Source organism: Mytilus californianus, unplaced genomic scaffold (genome assembly GCF_021869535.1).
Source record: "Mytilus californianus isolate M0D057914Y unplaced genomic scaffold, xbMytCali1.0.p SCAF_18, whole genome shotgun sequence".
In the NCBI taxonomy this organism is placed as follows: Eukaryota; Metazoa; Mollusca; class Bivalvia; order Mytilida; family Mytilidae; genus Mytilus; species Mytilus californianus.
Window position 1 is genome coordinate 6,713,965 of NW_026262666.1, and position 12,689 is coordinate 6,726,653.

At 30.8% G+C, this 12,689-nt stretch overlaps 2 protein-coding genes across 3 annotated transcripts in view; one reads left to right on the forward strand and one right to left on the reverse strand.

Moving 5' to 3' along the window:
* The window catches only part of LOC127726655 (baculoviral IAP repeat-containing protein 2-like), a 32,591-nt gene extending 23,568 nt beyond the window's left edge, over positions 1-9,023 (reverse strand). The window contains exon 1 of one of the 2 annotated variants that reach the window (XM_052234098.1): positions 8,896-9,019. The gene's annotated coding sequence lies outside the window, so the exon portion shown is untranslated. Of the gene's footprint in view, positions 1-8,895 lie in introns of both variants that reach the window. The other variant, XM_052234099.1, reaches the window with a different exon arrangement.
* LOC127726663 (uncharacterized) overlaps positions 1-12,689 on the forward strand; it is a 101,949-nt gene that overhangs the window by 2,052 nt on the left and 87,208 nt on the right. Inside the window, exon 2 of the mRNA XM_052234117.1 lies at positions 6,197-6,244. The gene's annotated coding sequence lies outside the window, so the exon portion shown is untranslated. The remainder of the gene's footprint in view (positions 1-6,196; positions 6,245-12,689) is intronic.

Below are 12,689 nucleotides of genomic sequence, written 5' to 3' on the forward strand. Positions count from 1 at the left end.
CCACAGAGTGAATGTAATGTTTCCTGGCAGAAAAACTCAGTCCATTTATAAGTAAAATACGGAAAAACAGGAATTTTTTTTTACAAAATTTACTTTTGAATACTATCTTATGATCATAAACAAGCTTCTGTCCAAGTTTGGTAGAAATCCAGGATAGTTTGAGAAAGTTATTAAAATTTTAAAAACTTTAACCACAGAGTGAATATTTGTGGAAGCTGCCGCTGACGGAATGTAGGATCGCTATGTCTCGCTTTTTCGACAAAAGTCGAAGGCTCGACAAAAATGCACTTACCATGTGTGGGGTTGGAACTCACTTATTAGTTGGATAAATACAAAATGTTAAACATTGTTAAAAGATGAGATACCATCACTTATTACTATTACATAGATATAAGAAGATGTGGTATGAGTGTCAATGAGACAACTCTCCATCAAAGTCAAAATTTATAAAAGTAAACCATTATAGGTCACAGTACAGTCTTCAACACGGAGCCTTGGCTCACACCGAACAGTAAGATATAAAGGGCCCCAAAAAATTACTAGTGTAAAACCATTCAAACAGGAAAACCAACGGTCTAATCTATATAAAAAACAAGAAACGAGAAACAATTATGAACCACATCAACAAACGACAACTACTGAACATCAGATTCCTGACTTAGGGCAGGTGCAAACAAATGCAGCGGGTTTTAAACGTTTTAATGGTACCAAACCTTCACCCTTTTTCTGAAACAATAGTGTAACATCACAACATAGAAAGACACACTATAAAATATCAACTAAAATAGCTTAACTCAATCAAAGGACATATTAACACCATTGAACATACACTGAACAAATAACTTTGACCTATGACACAATGTAAATACAAAATAAATAAACTAAGGGAAGAATAATAAAAGTCACATGTTATATCGGTAAGAAATGTTAAACAATTAAAGAAAAACAATATGCTCGAACAAAAATATCAGCCATTTGCAATAACTTTAAACACAGGTAAATGAAAATAATTTTGTTGTTAGGTATACGTGTACAGTACCAATAGAGAAAGGAAATATTTTTACAAAATAAATAATATAGATGTTCATAGTACGAAGTGAAAATTTATAGATATACCAAACACTTATCAAAGCTGGTTTATAGACCAGATATAACCCTGAATAACATTAAATAACAAAAAAGCAATACAATTAGTATCAACAGGTCAAATAAAGAAGAAAGTAAGATTTGAGAGTACTCGCAGTTACTGACAGCGTTAAAAGCCAAAACAATTAATAATAAAAAATCATGCATCAGAGACTAAAATCAACTAAAACACATCCCAGGGATTTAGTATTTTAACGTCATGGACAGTCAAAGAAGACATGACTAGTGCAATGCCAAAAATGAATGTATCGACAGACAGTAGGATAGTTAGGAGTTTAACCTCTTTATAGATCTAAACGAACGTGGGTGTGTCTTTATACATCCCACTTGAAAAAAATACAAATTTAGTTACGTTTTAATTTGCTGATGACAAAATCGATACTAGTGCCAAGGTAAACTATATTAAAAGATCTTATTACAACATTGGTAAGATAACCTTTACTAATAAGTTTGTTTAAAGGTTCGATGAGTTTACACGGATATCATAGTGATTTCCGCGCTTTTAATACAATATTACCGTAAAATTTAGGATGTGAAATACCGTTTTTAATCAGTTTTCTACAAGTACAGCCAAATTTACTAATCAAATCTTTGTATCTATGAAAGAACTTAGCAAAAGTTTTACGTAATTTATGGTAACGAAATCCTTGATTTAATAATTTACCAGTGATGCATTGATTACGTTCGTTAAAATCCATGACATCACTACACACACGGGCATAACGAACGAGTTGGGATATATATACACCGTATGATGGAGCCAAAGGAACATCGCCGTCTAAAAAAGGAAAATTAACAATAGGGAATGAAAAATCGTCTCTTTTGTCGTAAATTTTCCTTTAGAGATTGAAATGTCCAAATCCAGAAAAGGACAACTACTGCTGTTTATGTTAGATTTAGTTAAAGTAAGTTCTATTGGGTAAATTTCGGTAGTATATTTAGAGAACTCTGGATTATTTAACGAAAAAATATCATCTAGATAACGGAAGGTATTGTTGAATGTATCAACCAAATGTAACAATGACGTGTCTTTACTGAGTTTGGTCATAAACTGAGATTCATAGCAATACAGGAATAAATCTGCTATTAAAGGGACGCAGTTAGTGCCCATAGGAATACCTACTACTTGTCGATACACTCTATCGCCGAAACGTACATATATGTTGTCCAGGAGAAAATTTAAAGCTTCAATCATATCTTCACATTTCCAGTAAGTGTATCTAGCATACTTTCCTTTTTCGTAACAGAAAAAGGCTTTAAACGAGTTACAGCAAATAAATTTGTAATGAGATTTTTCAAAAGACCATTTAATTAAATATGAAAACTTTTTCTTGATAAGATTGTGTGGAAGTGTAGTATAGAGAGTAGAAAAATCATAACTGTCAACAGAATTAAAAGGACCATCAAAAGCATGTATTTTATCTAAAACCTCTAAAGAATTTTTAACACTCCAAAAAAAATTAATACCATTATTTTCATAAGCTTTATTACAAAAGTTAATAACAAGTTCTTTGATAGTAGTAAGGGAGGTAGTTAGAAGCACTGATAGATTAGTAGTAGAACACTTACTAGATGCGGAGATGAAACGGAATTTAAATGGTTTTTTGTGCAATTTAGGTAACCAGTACATAGTAGGGACTTTCAAATGTTCGGAAGAGGCCTTAAGCTGGGTAGTGGCAGTGATATGCTTGTTTACAATTTGACTCTCTGTGGAGCGTACGGACCTGAATGTTGATGAATTTGTAATTTCGTTTTGGAGAACTTCCGTGTAGTATATGCGTCACACCACCACTACATTATTTGCTGCTTTGTCTGCCGGTACGAACACAAACCACTTTGCGAGTACTTGGAGTTTATTTTTTTTTTGGAAATGGGAATATCATGGACCCTATTACTAATTTCAGAATTGTTTTCAAAATGAGATATACGAATATTAACAGTATTCATAATTTTATTCAAATAACTGTCTAGAGATTTTTTATCAGATTTTTCACGTTTACACCAATTTTTACAGTAGACAGACAGAGCGTCTTTAATGATCTGACGACACTGTTTCCAATTCTTTTTTAGATGGAGGACAATATTTCGGTCCTTTCTTAAGAAAAGTTATGACCTCACGGTCTTTGACGATGTTGAGGTCTCCTGTAAGGACATGACCATAGGGAACATATCTAAAACTAGATGTTTCACAATCTCAAGTGGAAGGAACATTATTTTCTATATTGACGTCTGATGTAACTGACGTATAATTAAAAATCAAACTTCTGCTGGGTTTTTTATAAGAATACGAAATAATAGGTGGTTCTATATTATCAAAATATGGAGGTATTTGGCTTTGGATGGTAGAGTCAATGAATATACTAGATAAGTTAATAAAATCAATACCTCTATTTATATATTTTAATTTAAGAAAATGCCGTTTATGATTTTCAGGTTTATCGATACTAGGAAATAGCCTATGATGACAAAAGGCTGTAATAATACGGGTGTATTCATACATTGGGCTAAAAAAAGAAATTGTATCACACTCCAGAAAAAATAGCATATAATTTATTTATTGGTATCTGACCCAGTTTGCATAATACTTGATGTCTGCCATTATTTTTTATTATAGATAACAGATCAGCAAGTGTATAATTTATACGATGTTTAATACGTTGATTACGGTTTTTGCGTTTGCCATGAGACCTTTTATTTCTAAGTCGTTTATCGACAATATTAATGACATTGATTGAAGTTTTAGTTATGTTCCCCTGTCCTAATATTTTGTCATTACATGTATGTTTAATGCTTGTAAATGTTTTTCTTTAAAGTTGAAAAATACTTCAATACATGTATGATAAGCACAAATTGGAATATCAATGTTTTCCCTTCATCTTCATAAACATCTCCCCAAAAACACACCACAACAAAAAATAGTAAGTAAAAACAAATACACAAAAAATTATAAAAAAACCCAACAAAATTCATGAAAGTGCTTGTGAGCAGGTGAGTATTGATTGGTTATTTATAAGTTCATCTACAATTATGGACAAAGAAAGATAACTCCAATTCAAAATAATGCATAAATATATACAATTGAAATAACTACATTTTATCTTATATTTACATTGCAAAATGAAAGCAATCTTAAGCTTTTTGGTTTAAAGTAATTGAACATAAATGCCTGAAATGGATAAATTTGGACTAAATTTGTATCCTGTATATTTTTTTTCCACTTCTTACATAAATCTTTGATTAAATGGGTCATCTTTAAATATTCTGAACCATTTCTTTTCAGAAGGGAAATTTATAAAAACATGTCAAATATCAAATAACTAATAATGTGGCCCTAATATTGCCAAATTACTTAGTTCAGACATGTACTTATCAAAACGAAATTTACCCATAGAAGAGGGACATTTAATTATGAAATTATAACTTTTTTAAATATTATTGAATTAGTATTAAGTTATTTTTGCTAGCTTTACCTAAATTGTTTATTGGATTTCCTTTGATACATTTATAACTAAATCATTGACCATTAAAACAGTCAGGGATATAACTCTATAGGGTTATTACAGAAAAATAACATACATTTGTTATTGTGGACTAAAAAATCAAAGAACTGTGATAACATATGTATGTTACATGTTTCAAAGGGACAATATACATCACTAGTTTAGTTAAAATGCATACAAGTTCTATTGATATTACTATTGTCTTTATGTATACTTAACTATAGAAAGATATAACAGTTCATAGTTTGCCAATTTTGCATAGTACACCTATATGTTATTACAGAAAAAATATGCCTGTAATAACTAAAGGGTGTTATCACAGCTTCTCTATATCACTCCAAAGCATTTTCTCAGACATACATCATGCTTAATTACAATGTATTTTAATTTATTGTAAGAAATAATGACCAGAGCATGTAATGAGGTTCTGCGCAAGCTTCCCAGTAATTCCCAAGTGTCTCATATAATAAGTTACATTCCTTTAATAACTAAGCTATGTTATTACAGCTAAGTTTATCCCTTAAAAGCCTCGTCTCATTGATTTACCATGGTTAATCAAAAATGTATTAATTTAATTAAAAAATTAATTATCAAGGTTATGCATTTAGTTTCTGTGCAAAGTCTCAAGAGTTCCCTAGAGTCCATTATAAATAAAAATATGTTTGATTTATTTTACAAATAACAAACGTATGTTATTGCAGATTTAGAAAATTTAAGGAATAAAGAGTAGACAACTCATGAAAGTGTCTGTAATAACACACGCAAGTTATTTTCTGTAATAACCCTATAGAGTTATATCTCTGACTGTAAAACATTGCCTGCAATTCTTTTTCTCAAATAATAATAAAAAAAGAACACTTTAAACAAAACAAATCAAAGTCAACAGTTTTCTAACAGAATTTTTTCTGTCCATGTATGAGGTCAAAATTATTTATAAAAATATAGTTAGTTTCAAAGAATTCAAAGATGGACAGCATGACATTGATAAATAGATGTAAATAGAAAATATTCAAACGTTGCCATTTTAGATGTTTAAATAGTTATCAAAGGTACCAGGATTATAATTTAATACGCCAGACGCGCGTTTCGTCTACATAAGACTCATCAGTGACGCTCAGATCAAAATAGTTATAAAGCCAAACAAACTTGTACAAAGTTGAAGAGCATTCATTAGTCAAGAGCCTGTAAAATAATAAAGTTGTTGAAGAATGAAGTTTGATTTTCTTATTTTGAAATAAAAAAAGACTTTTTAGAATTTTACATTTAAGTCCATGGTAAACATTAACTTGCATAAAATAATATGACTTATAATCATACATACAAAAAATATCGAAGATATAAACCAGACTTTTCCTATAAATGCAGGTAAAAAGGCAGCAATGTAGACACTTATTATTAAAATATCACTGCCAAGTATTTCACAACCATCATTAAGAATAAACTAACGACTTAAATACAAGGATATAACAGTAGTGAAAATATAATCAAATGACTATGTAGTATTTTTCATCAGATCCAATAATATTCAATATAACATTTTCTTGTTTCAGGATGTACTTTTAAGCATGTGACAGCAACCCATATATCAATGGTCTACTGTAAGTATTCTATATATGTACACTCAAAATCAGAACGTGTGATTGGTGTGGGCCAATGTAATATCTTTAAATCATTTAAGTCCTAATAAGGAAGTAGAGTCTCTGTAAATTTACTTAAATGCAAAAGTGATATGTAGACACTACTGTAAAAGAAATTGTGAAAGTTTTTAAAATAGTCACATGACTGACAGTCAGGGGTAATACCTTTTTTTCTTTCAGTATTGTTTGCCTACCTTTAAAACAATTCTTTTGATTTGCTTTGTATTTCTGGAGTTAAAGGAAATGTTTTTACAATATACATGTATCTTAACTGGATAGCAGTAATTGAAAAACTTTTGACAGAGGTGCAAGTCTTTCAAATTTGAGCTGAAGCATTTTAACATGTTTAATTGATTTACCAACACTATACAAAGCTCAAGAGGATAATCATACACAATTCCATTGATATTTACTTCACATGTGTGACACAAACATTTACATGTATGTTATCATGAAATTTCAAATAATTGTCTTGTGGCTTTTCTCCTACATATACGTGTGTCAATTGTGTGACTTTTTACCTATTTAACCAAAATCCACAAGAAACATGGTCTCATAAAAAATTAATATAACTACATGTAGTGCATTTTCAGACCATAGTCCAAATTTTAATATATGTGATTACTATTAAATTTTACACCAATTATTTATTAAGGTTGTTTAATTATATACATGATACATGATAAGTTCTTTGCCCCCCCCCCCAAAAAAAATAAAAAAGTAAAATAAATTAGCATTTTGAAGATAACAGACAAGATAACAGACGTATGAGATTTTTATTGTCTATGAAGTAATCAAATTTGACTTTTATGAATAGTGAACAAGATAAAGACAATTATAAATAAACATGCAATTAAACACACCAACAGAGCATTGTAGTCAAGAAAAATAAAGAAAAGAAGAACATATGACCTTTTTACTTATATCATGTATATAAGAAATAAAATAGTTAATACTGAACATTGTCGAATGTCAAGGGATGCAACTCTACATTTGTTCTCCCGCCCAATAATTTACCTCTAAACGTAAATTATTTTTTTGGTAAATACAAACACACACCTATAAGTATTACACCTAACTGACTGAAAGATGAATTAATTCAATATTAAAAATATTAAATATATGTGTGCACTGAAGCATAATAATACAAAATTTAAATTTGACACCTTCATGAAGAATTGAATACCTTTAAATTGTTTATTCAAAAATTGAAAAAATAACTAAGTGCTAAAAAGTGATTTGAAATCCTACGACATATGTTTGCTTATTCAAATCCTCATCAATGAAAGGTATGGTTCATGTTATATATATATAAAAGATATCAAGAAATTTTTAATAAATTTTTTTGAAGTATAAATAGACTGTAGACACAAATTCATGGTAGAATAAACATAGACTTAATACATTAGTCATATGCAAAAGAAGAAAGAAAATAAACCCAGGACAGGATTGCCGATTGGTTTAAAAATGTGATTACACATGACTGTGAAACATGAGTGCTGATCCCTAAGTGGAAAGTCCACTTTTTAAACTGATATAAATCTATAAATAGAAGTATTTCATCTGGTTGCTTTACCTCATTTTCCTCCACTTCGTTGTACTGTTCAAATATTTTAAAATAAGGAATACGTTATGTTTTTCATTAAGATTGTTGTCATAATGAAAAATCATAACAAAAGCTGCTCCTAAATTAACACCTTTCCTATGAAAGTATAGCATACCCATTTTGTTGTATTTGATGCTCATTTCTGTAAAAAAAACTTCTTGCTACAATAGTTTATCATTCTCATAGTATAACACTTCAGTTTTCATCCTGTGTGGAAATTTCTAAGAAATAGAAACACTCATAATAACCCAATTTACACCATTCTTTCCAACAACAGAATAACAAAGAAGGGATCCAATTACTTTACACAGTTCACTTTACTATGTTCCTCACAGTAATGCAGAGTTTTTGTAAGATTAACTAAGAAGCAATTCTTTGAATTAGGTTCCAGCAGTCAACCAGTGCAAAGTGAACTGAACTTTTTTAAACCTGATATCAAAAATACTGTCATCATATTTGATAAATTCCTAGTAAATAAATATAACCATGCAGCATCATTTTTAATTTTACCATCCAATCCTAATAACTTCTGTAAGATCATGTAACACTCAACAAATATTAAATTACAATGAATATAAATTAGTTTCCAGTGTAAAAAAAATAACGATAATGACATCATGATTTATTTGAAACGCATGATCATAATTGATAAATTAAGCTTCTTCAGAATAAATAATACAACCATTATTTATATACACATGATGAATGTTTCACTTAATTATTTCCATAAAAAAATAATTGGAATAAATTAGAAAAGCTATAGCTTGTTAAGGTTTTCTAAAAAAAATTCTGATCAATGCTGAATTATCTATAATATAATCCTTTTCTTCCAATATATTGACTTAATATATATAACAGTATATATATATGGAGAGTGTGTGTGTGTATTCTCACATACATCAAACGATTTATATTGGTAATAAATCCATAACTAAGGTGCATAACAAAAGAAAATCACTTTATAATCTCAAAACTACATGTAAAGTGGGCGTAAAACAACATTCACCTTAATCAAACGTATGTCCACAGTCGAAAGTAAACTGCCTCAGTTCCTGAACTACGAGTTGATTTTTCAATTTCTAAATGTGTTAATTTCAATAGTATCTACACAATCTTGTCAGTTGATACCTTTTGGCTTTATGCATGAGGTCCTCAAGGTCATATTTCTAAATGTGTAGATATTTATATTTATATCTCTGGAAGTTTTCGTTCGTATTAATAACCTTGACATTGGCTGACAAACTGGGGCGTGTTTCATTGGTCTCTTCTGTACATCTCCAGAATGTCTTCTGGTGAAGAGTACAAAAAAATATGGACCTCTTCTGGAGATATTCTGTAGAAGAAGCAATAAAACAAAAATTCAATTTGCCGTCGAAAACAGCTGATTTTTTTTTATGTTGGTTTACATAAATGAAGTTTACGATGATTCATTAGAAAATTAAGATACGTTAGTTCCGATACGATAGACATGACTGTAATTGGTGTGCTCTGTTTTGGCATTGATGCAATTATACAATACGTGTAAAAACAAAGAAAATTGGTTGGAAAAAATCGCTGTGTACGTGACATTTTTTTCTTTATGCTGTCCTAACTCAATTTTGCTAAACAAATCCGGCTTAAAGCCCCGACCATTTGACTTTCAGGAATAATCTTAAACTGTACAACAATTTGTCAATGTTTGTCTGGCATATGATCGAAAAGAACATCGCAGAGTTCTCAAAATTATTTTCCCTGGTGGTCCTTGAAGAAATTCTGCTGGTCCTAACTATTATTTCTATTGCAAAATTGCGATGGGCAAAACCTTCGGACCACCACTTTTTGAAAACCTTAATTGTATATGCACGTACATGTATACAATAGTTATCAAAGCAGTACCAGGCTTATAATTTAATACGCCAGACGCGCGTTTCGTCTACGTAAGACTCATCAGTGACGCTCAGATCAAAATAGTTATAAAGCCAAACAAGTACAAAGTTGAAGAGCATTGAGGACCCAAAATTCCAAAAAGTTGTCCCAAATACGGCTAAGGTAATCTATGCCTGGGAAAAGAAAATCCTTAGTATTTCGAAGAATTCATACTTATGTAAACAGGAAATTTATAAAAATGACCATATACAAGGTATACATGCAAGGTCATGGTGTTTCTCAGACTGTTTATGACTAAATCCGTTGCTTGTGTACTGATTGATACTTTAATCTGGGATATTTATTTCAGTGTTAGTTGTAATTAGCTTTGAACAAACTTTCATTAGCTGCAAATACTCTTATTTCGGTGCTTTGTGTCTATTGTCTTAATGTTAGTTGTTTGTTGAGTCTTGTACCGATCTTTTGAGTTAATCTAATTGCAACGGATTTTTACAGTTTGTTCTTGTGTTGTACTGATACACCACTATCCCAGTTTAGCGGAGGATTGAGCGCTCACAAACATGTTTAACCCTGCCATATTCTTTATGTGCCTGTCCCAAGTCAGGAGTCTGTAGTTCAGTGGTTGTCGTTGGTTCATATCTGTCGACTCATATTTGATTTTTTGTAAATTGTTTTGTTATATATAATAAGGCCGTTAGATTTTTCGTTTGAATTGTTTATCATTTTTCATGTCGGGGACTTTAATAGCCGACTATACGGTATGGGTTTTTGTCATTGTTGAAAACCGTACGGTTGCCTATAATTGCTTACATCCATTCATTTGAACTCCGGTGGATAGTTGCCTCATTGGCAATCATACCACATCTCCTTTAAAGGCTTTTTTATATTATATACCTGACTTTTAAACTCGTGTTTTCCTGAACATGCATGAAACATTTGTCACTGGACGTTAAAAATAAGCCACCAACAATAAATCAATTTAAACATGTTAAACTTGTGTTAAATGAGGGGAAAAACATTTGATATTTTTTTTGGGGGGGGGGGGGGGGGGCAGAAAGATTTTACATATGAATATATAGGGTCCTGGTAAGAGCTGAAAAATAGACATGATTAGCGACAGATGAAAATGAATAATAAATCCGCAAAAAATCGACCTGCCCCCTCCCCTCCCCAGAATATCAAATAATCGTCCCCTTACTGTTATTGTCCGTGTAGTTCTTATATTTATCCAGCTTATCGTCCCTACAGGGATGTCCTACTTAAGCTGCCATACCATAAAAACGTTTATCACAAAGCTCACATTCTAATATAGTTGCATTCATAAATTTATTAAAGTCATTTAGACTTAGCGACGCCATGTTTATTATGTGCCTCTGCCGTCTAAACCACCTATTTAAAAGGAAGAGGTAGAAGAGAGCCAGAAGATCTTCCCATATGCAAAAAAACAGAAATGGACATCTTCTGGCTTACTACCGAAGAACAAAAAAACACGCCCCTTGCTATAAGTCGCACATTCTTCAGGGAACATAGGTTAACTCGGACTGGATCTATGACAACTCGTACCTTTGAAAACTCGTACTCAACCAACTCGTACGCGATTTTTTTCTAACTCTTTCTTTTACCAACTCGTACTTCTACCAGAGACATACAATACATATTTTACCTTACATTTGCATTGGTATTATTTGGGTATCAAATCGAAAGAAAAGAAATCTAGAATCTGCTTAAATTTTGGTAAATGACCTTTTATGAGCTATTGAAGTCTTATATGAAAAGAAAAATGGGTGTTATGGGGCAAAATATTTTACCCTGTATCGTAGGAAAAAAAACCCCAAGGAGTCCGAACATCTGACAAAAATTCCTAAACCTGACCTAATACAATACAGATCTTGCACAAAAACAGGACTTTTCTTTTTTTTATTCTTTCACAGGTCTCTAATTAGGTAAATTGTTCTCATTCTTTTGGTTTCAAGTGATGGATATTTAGACTTTTCCAGTAATTTTTCATAAGTGGTTTCAAAATCATTAAAAAAAAAGGAAAAGCTCATTCCTGAATTTTCTGAATTTTCTTAGTATTTTGTTCCCCACAAAATACAAAATATGCGTACAGTAACTAAATTTTACATAACGTTCAATTGCCTTACAACCTTATACTACTAGTAACCGAATTTATACCAAAAAAGTTAATTAACTGCCATCCTCTTGCCGGGAAACACATGATCGCCTTATTTAAAAATCGCGACATATAAGGATAAGTTTTAATGACTGTCTATAGGATAATGGAAAGCATTCAGACATTATAGAGACTCCATGTCCCATGTTGATCGAACACAGCAAATTAAAAATCTATTTTAATTTCAAATTTAGCTTTGCATTTGAAAGATTTGATAAATTCATAAACCAAAAAAAAAAAAAAAAAAAAAAAAAAAAAAAAAAAAACGATTCACCTTGTCATGCTTGTGTTGAATAGCATATATAATTATAGTCTTCGAATTGAGAAACATCCTTATAAGAGAACAGTTGATAGTCATATATGGAAAATTGGTTGTATGACCTCGTTCAGATATGTCAGATAGAATATGCCAGTTTGATCACTCAACACGTTTGAAAAAGAAGCTTAAGTTTTTATGTACCTGCATCTTTATATCTAAATTTATAGCGTATATATAAATATAATATATCGATACATCTTGTAAGTTTCATAACTTGAGAGTTACATAAAGATGATCGTATGCTTTGGATAATGTCAAATGATGACTTGCAATTTATATATAAATTCTGTGATTATCTGAATCTGTTTTTTGATTTGAGAGCTAATATTATATGTGATTGTGATGATGTGGACCTAGAGTTATCCTCCTTTGTATACGTTACAGACTGACTCTCCACATGTATTGTATAATTATTGCCTTTTTTATGTAGTTGTATTTTCCT